Raw genomic sequence first — 18,766 nt, 5'->3', positions numbered from 1 at the left:
GAGTTCACACATATAGTCTCATTTAATCCTCACTGCATCTCCAGCCTAGAAGTAGAGTGGTGCTTAGTCGTTCAGTCGTGTCTGATTCTGTGTGACCCCATGGACTGTAGCCCACCAGGCTCCTCTGTCCAAGGGACTCTCCAGGCAAGAGTCCTGGAGTGGGTTACCGTTTCCTCCTCCAGATAGAAGTATAGTTGTTTCCCCTTTATATAGATTAAGAATCTGAAAGGTTAAGCTATCTACCAAAGGGCATATCATGGAGGAACAGAAAATTCAGAATCAAAATCCAGAGATGACAGATTCTAATATTTATGTAATACATGGGAGTATTTTCAGTAGACTTTATTTTTGGAGTGGTTTTAGGTTCGCAGCAACACCGAGCGTGGGTGCAGAGATGACTGCCTGCCCCGCCATGCCCAGCCTTCCCCGACATCAGCGTGCCCACCAGATGGTACACTTATGCCAGTGGATGAGCCTCCCTGACGTGTCGTGACCCGGAGTGCAGTCTGCATTCGCATCACTCTGGGTGTTCTGCATCTGCTGCGGTTTTGGACAAAGTCATAATGTCACAGAGTATTTCCTCTGTCCTAATTCCACCCCACCCCCGCCCCTGTACTCCTATTCATTGTCCCTGCCGCCAACCCTGGAAACCACTGATCGTGTTACTGTCCATACTTCTGCTAAACACTTTTTTAAGGCAGGCACTATTATAAAGTTCATTAGGAAAATAACCCTTGTTTCAGGCATCCCAGCCTCCGTCCCAGTCCCCAGCAGCAACGTGTTATAAGACTTTTGGCTGTTTTCCCCATGGTTTATCTCAATGGTTCTGGGTTATATTTTTATATTGCTTATTCTTTATTAATTTGGGGCATTATTTATTTGGACCTTTACTCATTAGACACTGTAAAGCTTTTGCGTCCTTCGCATTCTTCCCCAGCCCTCTTTTCCCCACAGAAGCATATCATTGTTTCTCTTAAGTCCTATCCAGTGTACCCTGGCGTCCGTTCATGGAAGGACTGGTCGTGGCTGAGCCAGTGGAAAACTATGATTATATTTCCTTTCTTTCAAAGCTGTGTTTCCCCTGAAGTTATCAACGGTCTCGTTTGCTGAGAGCGCTTGTTCTTTAACACTTGATTTCTCTGTTCTTATTACAAATTCTCGCCAGGCTCGGCATCACCACGGTAAACACCCTCGATACTAGTTTTTGCAAGGTTAAGCACGTCGGGAATGTATGAGCTCAGCCTCTTCCTCCCGCCGTTGCTGCTGAGGTCTTCTGCCCCCCTGCCCCCAGCGGGTGGCTGCTCTGACGGCGGCCCGTCGTCATCATCGTCTCCTTTCTTCCAGGCGCTTGTTCATCCTCTGGGTCCCATGTTGCCCTCGTGTTCACTTACTCCCCTGTTCCGGTAACTCCCAGCAGGCTGTGCAACACTGGAGTGGTACAGTTTAGCTGGTTAAAGGATTCTAAAATCATCTTCCTTTAAGATTCTGTTTTCTGTCCTACTCTGTTGCTTTTGAATAGTCCATACTACTTTTTTTTTTTTTTTTACAGTTTCCTGAGGGTTACTTGGCATAAAATAAACTATACGTATGTAAAGTGTCCAATATGATTCCTTTTGACAAGTAAGCAAACCCAGGCAACAATTGCCATAGTTTTGAGAGTGAACATGTCTGTCACCCTCAAGGTGTTCCCTACCTTCTTTGCAAAGCCCCGCTCCTGTTCTCTCCCCTCACAGGTAATGAGTCATCTGCTTTTATCGGTTTATTTGTCATCATTTGTTTGCGTTTCCTAGAATTTTACATAAATGGAAGTGCATAGTATGGACTCCGCTGCCTGTCCTCTTTCTCCCAGCATAATCGCCCTGAGACCCATTCACGTTCTAATGGTCTGTGGGTCCTTCCTTTGACGGCTGAGTGGCGTCCCGCTGTGTGGATGAACTGCAGTCTGCCCACCTCGTGATGGACATTTGTTCCGTTTTGGGCTGTCGTCAGTTGTGTGCAAGTCTGGGTGAACATAGGCTGTCATTTCTCTTGGGTGAATCCGTAGGCTGCTGTGTGGTGCCGTGCCTACTCACTCAGTCCTGACTCTCTGTGACCCCATGGACTGTAGCCGCCAGGCTCCTGTGTCCATGGGGACTCTCCAGGCAAGAATACTGCAGTGGGTTAAATTTTTAAGAAATTGCAAATCCTTTTTCAGAGTGCGTGCCCTGCATTTCATTCCCAGTAGCGTGTATGAGAGTTCCAGTTGCTCCACATCCACACTTGCTTTTTAGTGTTAGCTATGCCCCTGGCTGTGTGAGAGAATTCCGTGTTGCTTTAATTTGCTTTTTCCTAATGACGAATCCTCTCAAGCATCCTTTCATGTGCTTATTAGCCATCCCTCTACATATCTTCTTTGGAGAAACGTCTGTTAAAATATTTGCAAATATTTTCTGTCTGTAGCTTACCTTTTCATCTTAACAATGTCATTTGAAGAAGAAAGGTTTTATGTTTTCGTGAAGTTTGGTTTCTTGATTTCATTTTTCTTTTATATTTATGCATTTTGTGTTGTATTTTCTTTCACATAGGTCATGCCTTTTCTGGTGTATTTTATTTTATTTTTTGCCAAATTCAAGGTCATTAAGATTTTCTCTCAGGATTTCTTTGGAAATTTGTTACCCAATCAAATAGCCACTACCTACATGTGGTCATTTAACATTACAACAAGTAAAATTAAATTTTTTAAAATTTGTTTCTCAATCACAGTAGCCAATTCCAAATGCTCTGTAGTTATATGTGGTTATTATCTTGGGAAATACAAAAATATTTCCAGCATCAAGAAAGTTCTGTTGAACTATCCTGTAACCTTCTATAGCCTCCTGAATTAGGTCAGTGGTGCATCTGTGTTGACTCTTGTATGTGGTATGAGGTAAGGGTTAATGCCTTTTGCATGTGGCTGCTCAGTTCTAATAATTTCATTTTTTGAAAAGATCATTCTTTCCATTAAATTGCTTTGGTACCTTTGCTGACAATCACTTAGCAATGTATGTCTGGATCTGCCTTCAGACTCCCTATCCTGACACTGATTCATTGGCTCGTCTTCCTGCCAGGACCACACAGTGTTGGCTACCACAGATCCAAAATAAACCTTAAAAACGAGCAGTGTAAATTCTCCCACTTTTTCATTTTGTTCAAGATTGTTTTGGCTTTACAATACCCTGTGAATTTTGAGGGACTTAATATCTTGATAATACTGATTCTTCCAATTCACTGCCATGTTATATTTCTCCATGTATTTAAATCTTTAACTTTCTTAAAGCAATGTTTTATTTTCATGTACAGATCTTGTACATCTCTGGTCATTTTTCTCCCAAACTGTTTCATGTTTCATTCTGTTACTGTAGGTAGTAGTGCTTTTTATATTTCCGTTTCTGACAGAAAAATACCGCTGATTTTTTAATTTGGGTCTTGTGATGTATATGTTTGATAAATTTCTTATAAGTTGTGGTAGGTTCATTTTGCAGCTTCTGTGAGATTTTTTACAACGACAATTTTACTACCAGCAAATAAAGATTTCTTTCTTCCTCTCTAATCTAGGGATCTTTTTTTTTTCCATGTCTCATTTTACTGGCTAGAACCCCCAGTACAACGTTGAAGAGAAGCTAGGATAGCAACATTCCTGTCTTAGTCTGGATTTCAGGGGGAAGCTTTCAATCTCTCACCAGTAAGTCTGATGTTAGCTATGGCGGTGGGTTAGTTACTGACTCGTGTCCGGCTCTTCGCGACCACATGCTCTGTAGCCTGCAAGGCTCCTCTGTCCATGGGCTTCTCCAGACAAGAATACTGCAGTGGGTTGCCATTTCCTTCTCCAGGAGATCTTCCTGACCCAGGGATCGAACCCATTCTGTTGCATTCCAGATCCTTTCTTTTTGACCTGTTTTTATTTTGTTTGCTTATTTTTCTTAGTCTCTCTGAGTTATTTTTTGATTGCGTCTCTCTCTCTGCTTCTTGAAACCACATGAAGATGTGCGTTATGTTAGACTTCTTCGTGATTTGTTGTACTCTCCACCTCAAGAGATGAACCCTTCAATTCTGAAGATCTTATTAATTTTTGAAGCTTTCTTCTCTCCACTCTCTCTGTCCTCTCTTTCTGGAGCTCCCGTTAGTTAGAAGACACATATCCATCACCCTCTGATTTTTTGTAATTTTTTCCTTTTATTCTCTCTCCTCCCACCTTCTCTTTAGGTTCTGATTCCCTGAAGAGTTCCTCATATTTATCTTTAACTTATTCTATTGTTTTTTCAGGAATCATATTTTTATATTCCAAGATCTATACTGTTCTCTGAGTTTCCATGTATGTATGTATTGTTGTTCTTGTTGCTCTTCAGTCGCTAAGTCATGTCTGACTCTTTGTGACCCCGTGGACTGCAGCACACCAGGCCTCCCTGTCCCTCAGTATCTCCCAGAGCTTACTCAAACTCATGTCCACTGAGTCAGTGATGCCATCCAGCCATCTCATCCTCTGTCGTCCCCTTCTCCTCCTGCCCTCAGTCTTTCCCAGCATCAGGGTCTTTTCCAGTTAGTTGACTCTTTGAATCTGGTGGTCAGAGTATTGGAGCTTCAGCTGCAGCATCAGTCTTTCCAATGAATATTCAGTGTTGAATTCTTTTAGGATTGACTGGTTTGATTTTCTTGCTGTCCAAGGGACTCTCAAGAGTCTTCTCCAGCACCACAGTTCGAAAGCATCAGTTCTTGAAATGCTGATTTTTTTCATGCGTATCTTCTTTGTGATTTTTTAAAAATACTTTTTCTTTACCCTCAATAGCTTCTGTTCTTTGTGAATCCGCTTTGCCTGTTAGTTTTGGACTCAGTCTTTCCTGTTGGAGGTTTTCCACAAAAGTCTAGTCATCTTTTTTATCTGTTAATGTTTAACAGTGGGTCCTCAAACCGTTGCTTGGAAGCTTTGGGAGCTGCTCCCAAAGCTGCTCCCAAAGCACACAGCTGCTATGTGATAGCTGGCAGGCTTTATTATAGCCTGAAACTTGAGTGTTTCATTGCAGGAATATCCAAATATCAGTTATCTGTAGTTTTCCTGCTTCTGGAAACCTTTCCTTTGTCTAGAGAAGAACTCACAATTGCCTACAAAGAGTCTTAAGACAGGCCAGCAGAAGGGGGTCACGGGACTCACAGATCAACATGCAAACTTTGTGCTCCAAGCTCAGTGTTCGGTAACATAGTGTCACTTGATGTTGGAAGAAATACACCAAGGTAAAATAAAGATATAATACATTAATTATTAGCAAATGAAAACTACTTTACAAAAAATCAAAGTCCCACATAAAAATTGGTGTTGAACACGAAGGTGTTGGCAGCGAAATCTGATTCCAATAGCAGACACACTTGCCTTTAGTAATACAGTATAGCCATTTAAGAATGTAATTAAAATATTGCTTTGTTCCTTCGGCTGACATCTGTTACTTTTTTCAATCAACTACAGAGTTGTTAGCACATAAAATATTTTAAGTTGAACCTAACTCCTTAATGAACAAAGCAATGAAGTGTTTCTTTGGGGGAAGGCTGCTGGGCGATGTTCCTGAGACAGTAAGCCCTCTGTGAACCGGGCAGGTCCCGGAGCCGGCAGACCAGGTGGCCCCTCTGTCGGAGCATCACCCCCCATCCGCAGAGGCGGTGCATCCTCCTTAAGGCCTTTTTTAAAAAGTCTTTATTGAACTTGCTACAATATTGCTTCTGGGTTATTTTCAAATTTTTTATTGGGGGATAATTGCTTTACAATATTGTGCTGGTTTCTGCCGTACATCAACAGGAATTACCCACAGGCAAATATGTCCCGCCCGCCTGAACCTCCTCCCCCTCCCACCGCGCCCCTCCCCTCGCGGTCCCCACAGAACACGGGGTTGAGCGCCCCGAGGGGCACGGCGCGTTCCCACCAGCCGTCTGTTTCACACATGGCACTGGGTGTGCGTCCACGCCCCTCTCTCCGTTCCTCCCGCTCGCTCCTTCCCCCACGGTGCCCCCAAGTCTGCTCTGTATGTCTGCGTCCCCGCTGCTGCCTGACAGGGAACAGGCTGCTGTTTTCTGTGTTGCTTTTTGGCTGCGAGGCGCGTGGGATCTCAGCTCCCTGACCAGGGATCAAACCTGCACCCCCTGCAGGAAGGCAAAGGCTTATCCACGGAACCCACCAGGGAAATCCCCTTACGGCCTCTTCTTATTCTAACACTTTAGGAGTCTGGTTCTCTATCACTACAGGTGATTCCTAAGTGGTACATGAATATGGGGTGTTAACTTGGCCATTTTTCCATCAGGGAGAGGAAAGAAGAAATGCTGGGATTCCCAACTTGTCTCTGAACAAGCCATTCCCCATGGGTCCTAGAAGAAGAGGAAGCCAAGACAGATCCATGAATGTGTCAAACAGCTAAGAACCAGGATGTAAAGTCAGTTCCAATCCCCACATCAGACGTGGCCTGGCTCTCTAGAACAAAGAGAGCAAAGCGCGGTGTTCACCCCAGAAAACCCCCACGCCTTGAGAACGTGGCCATTAACCTGGGGTTCACTGAGCTACCCTGAGGTCTGCCAAGCTACCCTGAAGTCCAAATACCCCGTGAAGAGAACTCAGACTGTCCATTGAACTTGGACAGAAAAATAGTCACCTTTATTTTTATTACCCTTTAACTGAAATTCAGCATTTCGGTAATCCACACACCGCAGGAGCAGTATTCCCTATAACTTTCTCACCAATGGAAATAATCAGTATTTTCATGTCACAGTATACTTGTTGCAAATATTACATTTCAAAATACCATTTATGCTCCCAACCATTTTGGAATTGCAGTTGCTTTTGGACCTGCCACAGAACTTGTTACTTAGTGCATTATGGAGGAAAATTATTACTATATCACACAATATTTTAAAAATATATTCTGATAACTGCATTTCAATACAAGTTGTTTCCTTGGCAATCTTAAATCTTAGTTTTAACCTTTTATCATGGAGGACTTGGAACATACATTAAAGTAAATGACATGTAGATGCTCACATACCCATCACCCCGTTTAGCCCAAACCCTTTCCATTGCTGCACTGCTTGTAGCGAATCCTAGACATTATGTAACTTCACCTGTGAGTATTTCAGCTTGTGCTTCTAAAATAGAAGACCTTTTTCTTCACGTATAATCATAATACCATGCTTGCACTGGAGAAAATCAACACGTCCTTAAGTTCATCAAATATCCCGTCAGTGTTCAAGTCTTCAAGCATCCATAAGCGTTAGCTTTTTAAATTTATTTTTTCAATTAGAATTCAAATAGGTTCACACTTTTAATTAGTGGGTATGTCTCTTAAGCCTCTTAATTTCTAGATTCTGCTTCAACTCTTCTCTCTTCTTACAATTGATTTCTTGAAGTTAAAAAAAGCGGGAAGATTTTTTATCCTGTAGTTTCCCCATCTGAAAGATCCTCTGGAGGAGGAACTGGCACCCACTCCAGTATCCCTGCCTGGGAAACCCCGCAGACAGAGGAGCCTGGCCGGCTGCAGTCCATGGGGTCACACAGAGTCAGACGCGACTGAGGGACAAACAGTGACAAAAACAGTAACCCCTGAGTTAGGCCCCTCAGACACAGCGCATTCCTCGGGGCTCCTGTGAAGCAGGGCTGCCCGCGGGGAGCTTAAATATCTTAAATGCTCCGCCTCACACCCTGCGTGGCCCTCGGCGTGTCCCACCCGCGTCCCACTGACGCGTCTCCTGTCCCGCCTGCCCCGCACGTCCCACTGAGGGGGCAGGGTGGGCGGCTGGGAGCATCTCGGTCGTCAGACTGAGTTGGGATGTGAGCCTCCCCGTGTGGTAGCGGTGTGCTCTGAGCCCCAACTTCCTATTTGTAAACACACGTCGCAGCACCTGCGGGAAGCTCCCCGGCGGGCTGTAAGCGCCGGGCCCCTGGGTCAGTCGCCTCCTTGGAGGGTAACCCTTACCCTCTCCGTGTCCGAGGTCACAGCGGCCCCTGCACGCGGTTCTGCGGTCACTTCCTCCCGGCCTCGTCACTCTGGACAGCAGCGGCTAAAGCCACACTGGCGAGTTAGCCCAGCCTGGGTCCAGATGCCAAGGCTCTGTGGTTTTCAGCTCTAAAGCGGGCGGCGGATTCTCAGACAGGACAAGGCAGTGAGGGGAAGAACAGCAGTGTCCGGCGCCCGCCGGGGGCTCAGTGGAGGCTGCGGTCAGCACAGTTGTCGCCCCTCCCCCAAGCCCCCGAGTGGTGTCCAGCCCCTCCAGGGGCCTGCCCTCTCCGCTCGGGCGGGTGGTGGTGTCTGCTCCCTGCCCGCCCCCCAGCTGGGTCCTGAGGGTTGGCAGTGACCCATCTCAGCACGAGGGGACGCGCAGGCACCGCGAGCTCCTCTGCGGTTCCCCAGCTGGCCGGCGCCTCTCCCCTCCGGAACGCTGCTCTCACTCCACTTCTCGGCTTCTAGAAGGGACCCCCACTCCCACCTCTGCTCCGCCCACGGCCTCTTCCCATCCCCCAGCTGGGAGACCCTGTTCCCTCTTCTCAGGACGGCCCTTCCCTTGACCTTCCCATTAACTGTGGTGTGGATGACCACTCTGATCCCAACTCACGTGTCCCCACCAGAGCTGCACACGATACTCCCCCGGTGACCAAACATCCCCCGCGTCTGACTGCCTGGAGGGTGGAGATGCTTTAGGGGGGCACCCAGCAACGCCCCCATCTTCTTTTCTTCTGCCCCTCAGGTATTTCCGACTTTACGCAAATAAACTGGCAGTTTTTCAACCCAGATTCCTCTTTCACGGTCCCTGCCTTGGCTGATGGTAACCTCTCTGCACTGCCGACCCTGCTTCACACAGACAATTCCTCTTCCGCCTTTAAGGTTTAGCGCACTCCCTCCGTCCGCAGGTGAGCAAGGCCTTCCGGGGGCTGGAGGGAGGAACCAGGGCGGCAGGATCCTGTTAGGTTTCATCTCTGGCCAGAACCAGCTCCGGCTGGTGGGACGGGTTTGCAAACACGCATACACTGCGTGATGCTGACCACAAACAGGAAGTCATCCTCACTGCGGCCGGAAGTGATGCTGAGGGCGGCAGCTGAGTCCGGAGCCTCCGCTCTCCTCTGCCCTTCTCCCCACGCCTCCTCCGGCTGAGGTCCTGGCATTTCTGGATCTTCATCTCTGTCGTGGAGGGCACACCCCTGGCCTGTATTCCAGTCCCGGCACAGACGTTGCGGGCGCTGAGAAATAAGCTGAGGTCTGAACTCCTCTGGGGTCCCACACATGGGAAGCAGAAGGGAGCATGGCCGTTTCAGAGACTTAGAGACTAGAAAGAGCTTTTGATTTTGGAAGAACAGTTTTTTAAAATGGATTTGTATGCATAACATCCATTTGCAGTTGGTGATGGTGGAGTCAGTGACTAATAAAAATGTCATTTCTTGTGATTTTTATAAATTACAGTAAATATGCAGTAATCACCCACATTAGCTGCTGAAATGCAGGCAGCCATCTGGAGGGGGGACCAGGGACCTCATTGAAGCCTCAAGAGGTAGACCCCACAGGTGCAAATTGACACCTAGGAAAACAGTAGTTAATACATGCTAGAATTTGGAGAAGGGGAAAGTGTTAAAATAAATGTATGTCAAGCAGACAAATTTGGACTTCTCCATGAGAATCTGTCATGTCAAACAGGAAATAGCTATAAATTACTTGTAATAGTAAAAATCTTGTCATTTATAACCTTTAAAGCAACGGGCTCATTTAACACATCAACTCATAGATGATAATCTAGGACAGTCAGCCTGGGTATTTATTTCAGTTTTACTGTGTAGAAACCAGAGCAAGCCATGCATGCTCCACAAAAGACCCCCAGCATTCCATCAGCTCCAAGAGCCACAGAACCGGAGAGCCACCACTGCGGGCCCCAGGAGAGGAATGTGTCAAGATATGAAAACCCTTTCGATCCTACCAAGAAAATTAAGACATGATTAGAAACGTCATGATTTGGGTCGTCTCATAATGAATAATTCCAAATAAATCCCACCATTATTCTGTTTATTTGTTTTACTAAGAGCTATTTGAAGTCGTTGGAGCTGAAAGTATGTTTCAACATGCCAAGTGTATTTACAGTATCTTGTAATCATCTTGCTAACCAGTTCACAGGCAAACAGTAATTGGAGTTCTGTGTTTATTTCAGATACCTCGGTGTATACTACCCACAGATAAGAATCTGGCTCAGAGACCTTTGTGAAGGGGCTGCAACACCCCTGAGAAAGTGTTCCAGGAGTGTGAGTCAGGAAGAGGAGCACACGAAGCATCTTCTGCTTTATTGGAAGAGTCAGTGGCAACTAGGTACTTACGACAGGGGTGCCTCATGAAGCTGGCATGTGCTGAATATATATTTATGTCAGTTGATTCAGGGTGGGGGCAGGTTCTGGAGAGAAGAAGTAAGGGCAGGGGACACAACCACACGCCAAGCTAACCACTCACTTTTTCCACCAAGAGTAGGAGTTGGGCTCGGAGACACATTCACAGCTCTGTTGTCATCCTGAGCAGCAGAGGAAAAACCAAGCCTGTCCTGGTTCACAGAGACACTAACCCAAGCTTGTAATTCCTCCAGCTTCTCCCACCTTCTCCCTGGCACACCCACCCTCCTCCGAGTTTGCTCCCTTACCTGCAAGGCACATGTCCATGGGGTACTCACAGACACACAGACACACACACACAAGGCACATGTCCATGGGGTACTCACAGACACACACACACACACACACAAGGCACATGTCCATGGGGTACTCACAGACACACACACACACACACACACACACAGCCCAGAAGGGTGCCACCACATTTAGAATCCCTTGGTCTGTTGTTTGGGTAACTTCCCCACTGTTTTACTCTTCCACATTCTGCCAAGGTCCACTGTTAGTGGGGTGAAAGTTTGCCACTGTCCAAATATAGGAACGCAGGCAAATTTAAGAAAAAAAAATGAATTTCATCTTAAAAAGAAGTTAAATTTAGAAAATTAGCTTCAACTGATACACAGTTTAACTGATTCCTTGCATTTAACTGGTTATCTCAGACATAGTGGTCCCTGTCTGAGTTTAGTCCTGTTTTCATAATAATGGCTAATTCTGTAGCTGGAATGGTTGTCAGTGAGGGGAGAAGGGGGGTGAGGACAGGGGAAGCATGCAGGCAGAGTTGAGGCCCTCTTCTGTGGCTTTGGTGAACACTCTGTAATTCGGGGGGAAAGCAGACCCTGGGGAACAACCTCTCCGGATGAACAGTCTTCAGACCAAACCCAGCCAGTAACCACACCGGCCTCAATCCGCCGCTTTGCTTTGGCAGGACGTGTCCATGTGGGAAGTGACACATTGATTTTTGCGGGGAATCTCAATGCACCAAATAAACTGAAGAACTGGGGTTCTTTCTGAAGCCTAGGTAAAGTTTCTAGAAATGCCAACAACTTACATCTTCAGCCTCCGTGACCAGAGTATTACTAATGAGAGAATATTTGTCTTTTCTCTCTCTCTTTTTTGTTTTTTGGTGAATTGAATGGATAACTGTGTTGATGCTACATTTTTAAACCACGTACAACTGTAGAGTAGCTGCTGCCTTTGTTGACTACATATTAACACATCTGTTCATTTTTAGCAAAGTTAATTTCTATAGAATAATGAATGATTTTTTCAGTATTTTGGGCAAAATGGTACACATTCATGAATCAACTAACGACTGTGCACACTGCGTTTTCTTGGTTCTAAGACACACATTTTCAGTTTTATCATCTCGGGAATCTAAGTGCACCATTACCCTCAGTGACAGCTCACAATTATAAGTGGCAGAGTTTTTTCATGCATAGTGGCATGTGAAATAAAGATGCATCTTACTGTCAAAGGCATTTCAGGCTGGTTGAAAAGAAAAAGTGCACCTGTGTGTTCATAACCTGTGGATAATTTCTTGTCCACATGGTCTGGGCTGAAGAAAAGTCACATCAAGGATCGGCTAGTCTTCCATGATACTTCCTTACAGAGGGATTACAAGTTACACACCCAAACTTCAGCATGGCTCTCTTTATTCTAAAAAGTCTTATATTTAAAATAGCTGGTTCTCACTAGATCACAATATGCATTTGACAGAGGTGTCCTATGGCCTTGGACCAGAGGTGGTCCAATGCAACTGAAAAGGTTCCTAATGAAACCTCTAGAAGACTCTCAAAGGATGAAGGAAGGGGACCAGTTTTCCGATTGGGACCCAAGCAGATGCTTGACGGTGAGTCAAAATGGAAAAATCGAAGTTAGTGCCACTGAATGGGATTTAGTGACTATTCCAGGTTTCAAGATGAGCCCACAAATGTGTATCAGAATACTCAGCTCCACTTGTGTGCGCTTCCTGGAACCTTTACAAGGCAATTACTGTAATGCAGGAAAATCGCTCCCGCTGAGCCCACAGCCATGCCAGGCGACAGTTCCAGCCTGAAGTCTTTCTGCACCTTTTCCCAGAGCAAGTCTTGGGGAGGCCTGGGACCCGGTGTGAAACATCAGGTCAGTCTGAGGTGGTGTGGGGACGGTAGAGAGAAGAGAAGGAGTTTGTTTCCATTGTTAAACTTTTAAATGACAAGGATTCCAGACCGGAACAGCTGACACAGGGCCTCTGTGCTCCAGGCCGTGTGCACGAGCCTGCTGGCCGGAGACAGGCCCCCGGGCACACGGGGAGGGTCCACGTTCACGTGTTTCTGGCGGGGTTGATGCTACTCTCCATGCAGCCCTCTGCTCTCCCCGAGTCTCACTCTTCCTGGGAGCATTACCTCAGCGTCCTCTACGTCCGATTTAAAGGGAATTACCTATGACTTCAATTATGTGTCCCTTATCAGCTGATGTTACACTACACGGATTTGCATTGAAAGGCCACAAAGAAAGAGCAAGTCATGGCACCCAGCCAAATAAAAGAGTGATGTTCTGGTGAATTTAGCCTAAATAATTTACTGCTATATAAAAGTGGAAAAGTGGAAGGTGAACCCTTTGACCAATAAATCTCTCCTGCCCGTGAAACCCTTATCTGGTTGCCTCCAACATATTCTGCACGAGGAAGCCATCACCACTGGCTCTGGTTCGTTATTTGTAAACCTTGATCTTCTGCACTCGGTGTCCTAAATATGGATAATTAGCATCAGTTTATCACGCTTCTGCATATTTTCTCTTCTCTCCAAACATGCATGCTTCTATTGGCTGCCGTTCTCCCGCAGAAGATTATGGAGACAGATTGCAGAGAATGAATGTGCTCAACGAGATTAGGAAGGAATAGAAATAGCAACTTGGCCAATAAATTCCTCGTGAGAGCCTTATCATGCAATTACACGTTGCCTCGCGCCACACTCTCCCAGCCTCTTAATCCAACGCCCCACCAAGAATAAAATTTCACTAATTTCTGAATTACTGCATAGCCTCCCGACTCGTTCCCGAGGACGGTTCGGAGGAGAAATGCTGCTGAAAACTACACATCCAACTTTCCAATAAGACGTGAAAGTTGAAATGTCAGGAAGAGCGGCACGGACTCGGGGTGGCTCAGCGGCTACAAAGGGCTGTGGCAGCCCTGGGCCCAGAGAGACCGTCCCTTCCCTCCTGGGCCACTTACGGGGTTCAGGATGGGAGGGAGGGGAGGATTATCTGCTCTGAGACGATCCAGCGTGTTCGAAACCAGGACAAAGCTTCGCTAGTTTTCTCATCATTGCTGATCACAGTCGTGGCCCCGTGAGTCCCCGGCGGTCACCCGGCCCCTCTGAGAACAGCTCACATGGCCTGTTTCACCATCGGCCCCTCTTCCAGGTCCTCACTGACACATCATAGCTTCTTATGCCCCTTGACACGCTGGCATATATAAATGGGAGAGTTCTTGCCCCTCCATGTCTCCTAAGAGTGCAACAAGGCCCGTCCTGGAGCGTCCGCAGAGCTCACACGCCCCTCCGCCTGTTCACACATCCCCCAGGCTTCACGGTCTGTTGGGTGCTTAAGGAGGCCCGTCGGGCCCCCCACCCACCGGGGACCATCTCTCTCCCAGAGCCGCAATCAGGCGGTGGGTACACCCACACAAACAAAATGCTGCAGGACTGTGGCTCCCCTTCCTTGAAGGAGTGGAATCCAGATGGAGTCCAAAACGATGCGCGTGCCCTTGCAGACAAGGAAAGGCTTCTGACTGTGGGTGGAAGAATTCTTAGCAGAAGCAATCCCCAGCAGGTGTGAGACTGCCTGCACTGTGCTTTTCCCAGGGGACGTCTGCGAGGGCCTCGGCGGGATGGGGAGAAAGGACCCCGTGTTCCAGAACCCCCCCTTCCAGGCTTAGAATCCAGAGGCAGGAGTGGACGGTGTTCAGGCAAGGAGTGTTTCTGGGAGCCGCCCGTCCTAACGCAGAGCCACGCGTAACCACACAGAGCCGAGGCGTGTCCGGCCAGCTGACGGGACGGACGCTGGGGGTGCGGACGCTGAGGAGCGCGAGTTGGCCTCCCGCTCACTGCCCAGCTACTGGCTGCCCAGGCATTCCTTTCTTGGAGAGAGCCAGCCAGGCACCTCGTGGGGAAGAGAGGGACCAGGCCTCTGGGCCGGCCGCGGGGAGGCCTCCTCGGAGGCCCTGGACTCTCAGTAGGCCCAGTTGCTGGGAGGACAGGGGTCGCCCCAGAGCCTCCAACACAGCCACCGTGGCAGCCCCAGCTCCAGGCTGCCCGCCTCGAGGCCTACTGTCTGTCCCCAAATAAACAAAACCATCTTCCCTGTGCCGATGTTGGAGCAGTTCTGCCTCCTTGAACCCTCCTCCCTTGCAGAGCCCCTCAAGTCCCACCCGAAGGACTGGGGTTCCTGCTGGGCGGGGCGAGGGGCCTGGAGAAGAAGCAGGCTGGGTTGTTGATTTTGTTTCCTGTTGGGTAGGGCCCCATGCAGGGCCCCCCGCTCCAGCCAAGAGTCCACAGATGCCAGGCGAGGTCCAGGAGCACTTGGGGTTGGGGTACGCGCGCTGGGGAATCTCCAGGCCCCAGAGTGAAATCAGAGGCGCAGTTATTAATAACCGCCTGCGCTCCCCGGGTCATGTTTCCTGAGTCGGTGAGCTAAGTTGGGGGGCGGGGATGGGAGGGAGTCCGTTTGCCATTAATCTGGGAACAAACGACGGCCAACCTGGGTGACTGGGATTTTCGCCTTTCTTTTCTCCCTGCTCTCAGTGTGGGGAAGCGGAGCCCGCGGGGCGATTGTGCGGCGTCTGCTGGAATTTGGCAGCGCGGAGGCTTGGAGAGCAGCCCCATGCTGGCTCCTATTCAGCCGGCCGGTTCTCCTCGAGCTTTGGAAGTTTCACTCAGCCGTGCACTCAATGGCTTCACAAAGCTGATTACAAGCTTCAGCGCATTCCTGAAGGAGCCGAAAGCGACGCAGGTGCAAGCGAGCCGAGGGAGCCCCTTATCCCGGTGACAGAATGGGAGAAGCTGGGAAAGGCTTGGACCACACAAATCCAAGCGCGCCAGGCAGCAGAGAGCCCGCCTTGGGAACCAGGGGTCATTATGCGCCCTATTCAGCAGGGCCCCGGGACCCTGGGGGCCCGGGAGGCCGGGCCGCGAGGGCGTGCTGGCGGCCAGGCTGAGACGCGGGCCGCCCGCGGGCTTGTGCATTTGCAACGACGGGGCCAGCGAAGTCCGTGCGCGGACGGGCCTGGGGCAGCACCAGCAGAATCACAGAACTCAGCCTGGTGTGTGGACGGCTGCAACCTCTGCCCACCCCGTGTCCAGACCACCTGCCCTTCCCCTGTCCCAGCCCGGCTCTGCGGGTCTCTGCGCCCGCCCCCCGCCCCAGGCCGCTGTCTCTGGGCCCCGAGGGTCACTCTGCGCCCTTCCTCCCCCAGCCCGCCTTCCCCATCAGTCCTCGCGTCGGCCGGTCAGCTGGGAGGGACCGTGTCCGAGCCCCGGTCGCCGGGCCGCCCCGTCGGAGCGAGCTCCTCGTGGCGAGGACGCCTGCGCTGGGAGTCTGACTCCGCGGGGGGAGGAGGGCCGGCCCTCTGGGGCGCGGAGGATGAGTGACGTCCTCGACTGAGCGCAAGGACACAAAACCAGGGGCGCGCGGCGGGGAACGCGAGGGAAAGGAGGGCCCGCGAGGGGACGGTGAACGCTGGCGGAGCTGGAGGCCCTGGAGAGCCGTGCGGCGTCGGGAGAGCGAGGCCCTGTAGTCCCTGCGTGGGGCGGGGGTCCCCGTCGTGCGCGGCCACTTGCCCCGCGACCGCATCCCTCCACCCGTCGGCAGCGCGCTGGACCCGACTGCGCCCGGGGGTCCCTGCGGGCAGGGCGCGGGCGGGCCGGGCGCGCGCGCCGACCCTCTTTTGTCTGATAACTAATTTGAGTTAATGCGATCTTTATGTAAAGCTAACAGCGGATAATTGTCTATTTTCTCGCCAACAATCTCCATCACAATCACTTATCTGGAAACCTGCGGCTGGATTAATCGTTATATTCCCGAGATGAGCGTCGCTGCCATGCGCAGCGAACGCGGGTGGGGACGGGGAAGCGCCTCCCCCGCGCCTGTGGGACTCCAGTCGGCCGTCGGGCTACGGCCTGGGGCCCGGGTGCCCGGGCTTCGGTGCCCACGGGTGCGGCCGCAGGGCACCTGAGCAGCTCAGGTGGGTGGTGTGGGAGTGCGGGGGGCAGCGGAAGGGCTGGAACCGGCGAGAGGGCCGCCGCAGCGACCCCGCGCATCCGGACTCGGCCTCGGGGTCCGCGCGGTCGGGCGCGCTCAGCGCCAGAATCGCGCCTTTTGACCTGAACCGGTGCTCCCTGCCCTCGCTGTTTTCGGCAGGAACGGTTCTCCCTCCTGGGTCTGGGTTCCTCCAGCCTCGTCCCCTCCCCACCCACTCGGTCCGAATTAAGTCCCTCCCCCAGACCCCCTCCTCCAAGATGCCCATCTCTGCAAAATCCCCCGGAGAGGAGGTGCGGAGACCCGCCCCAGTGCCGCCGCCTCCGCGCTCCCCGATGGGGGTGAACCTCGGCGGCAGAGGCATCTGAGGCCTGGGCATGGGGTGGGGCGGGGGGTACTTGGGTGGCCAGGATTTTGTCTTTGAGCTGAAGTCAAAACGTCAGTTCGGATGAAACTCCGACGGGGAAGGAGGCGCTCCGCGCCCGGGTGCGCTGTGCGCGGTGACTTGTAGAGGGTGGACTTCTGAAGGAGGGGCAGGTGCGGCCCGTTGATTAGAACCAAACCATTTGATTCCCCAACTCCGATGGGCTGGCCTAGGGACCTCCGCCGCAACGCCTCAAAACGGTGCTTCAGGGAAAGAGCAAATTCCGTTTCAACTGGTGACAGTTTTTGGCCACACGGCCTGGAACTGGTTCCCTTCCGACAGCGTAACTCTTACTTAAACTTGGGGAGTGAAAGAATACAGGGAAACCAAGTGCCATAAAATCATTGGATTTTTGGATAAAGGAGAGTCCCAAATTGCCCCCCAAATAAGGCATTGTAAATTCCTGTTGAAATCCTTAAGCCTTCCCTTTCCCCTCCAGCGACTTGATGAGGTCTTTAAAAGCAAACAAGTAAATCCACTCTGGGGTCGGCGGCGGCCCCGCCGGGTTTCCCAGGCTGCTCTTTGTGCGGCGGGCGGCCCGGCCCACTTAGCCTCTCACCTGAGCCTTGTCATCCGGGCATCTCCCAGTGATCGGGGAACAAAGCTGGTCCCCGCGGCAGCCCCGCTGGTCAATCAGGCAGAACAGACTATGCAAATGCGGCGCGGAGCCGCAGCGCCGGGAACACTGGCCCCTTTGTCTGCAGCTTCTCAAAGCGGGAGCAGCTGCACAGACTTGTCGCCCCAGACCCTCCGTTGCCACACTAATGTCATCATCGCAAAACATCAGATTTTGAAAACTATACAATCCGAATTCATTAGCAGCCTCCTCGGCAAAGGTTTCTCTTCTTCGTGTGACAAGTTGCAAACTCCAGACCCCCTTCTGCCGCGCGCAGAGGGGCGGGGGGCGCGGGGGCGGGAGTTTGACAAGTGACAGGGCTGATGACCCATCACTTCCTCCCTCTGCTGGATTCCAGACCTCAAAACCCGTCCTGGGGGCTCTGAGCTCCTTCCTGGGACGGGGGCGACTGGGAGATGCCCACCTTTCCAGATTTTCCTTAAGTGTTGCTTCTAAGTTTAAAATTCCTAGGAGCAGCCAAGATAGCCAGTGCAGAGAATTTAACAGAAGCTCGTCTTCTGCCTCTGTGACAACACCCGTGAGAGATTCTGAAGTTCCTTTCTTCAGATTGAACTCGAAACCATACCTGTTAGGGCTACGGTGTGACCTGAAGCCTCAAGGCGGCTACAGGGGGCTGGGGGGGCGCCCCTAGCACCACAACAAACAGCTGGCCACTCTGGGCACCCCAGGACCCGAGTCTTGGAGACCTGTGTGTCTGTCCCCCCTCGACCAAGGATGCTCCTCCTTCTCCATCATCACATCATGCCCCCCGGCCCCCATCTTCTGGGTAGACCTCGGTTTTTCTAGAATCGTGATGGCAGAGGAACGCCCTGGGCTCACCTGTGGCCCAGGTAGGGTGCGTGTGGGGCCACGGGGGCCAGGTGGGGCTGTGCGCCTAGAGCCCCCAAGGCTCCGTGAAGGCCTCTTTGCCCGCTTAAGGCACAGCCCAGGGAGCGGTGTTCACCTGCCCCTCAGTTAACAGGGTTCTGTGCCCACTGCCCTCTCCCTCCTCCGTGGGCTGGAAATGGTCCCCAGGAAAAAGCAGCCGACACGTGGAAAGCCACCAGGTCAATTCATAGCCCGCGGCTGA

At 50.7% G+C, this 18,766-nt stretch overlaps 1 long non-coding RNA gene across 1 annotated transcript in view; it reads left to right on the top strand.

Moving 5' to 3' along the window:
* LOC122447470 overlaps nt 1-18,766 on the top strand; it is a 46,032-nt gene that overhangs the window by 24,346 nt on the left and 2,920 nt on the right. The window contains exons 2-3 of the long non-coding RNA XR_006271245.1: nt 8,731-8,893; nt 10,177-10,331. This is a non-coding gene — a long non-coding RNA (uncharacterized LOC122447470). The remainder of the gene's footprint in view (nt 1-8,730; nt 8,894-10,176; nt 10,332-18,766) is intronic.

Source organism: Cervus canadensis, chromosome 9 (genome assembly GCF_019320065.1).
Source record: "Cervus canadensis isolate Bull #8, Minnesota chromosome 9, ASM1932006v1, whole genome shotgun sequence".
In the NCBI taxonomy this organism is placed as follows: domain Eukaryota; kingdom Metazoa; phylum Chordata; class Mammalia; order Artiodactyla; family Cervidae; genus Cervus; species Cervus canadensis.
This window is presented reverse-complemented; position numbering and strand designations above follow the sequence as displayed.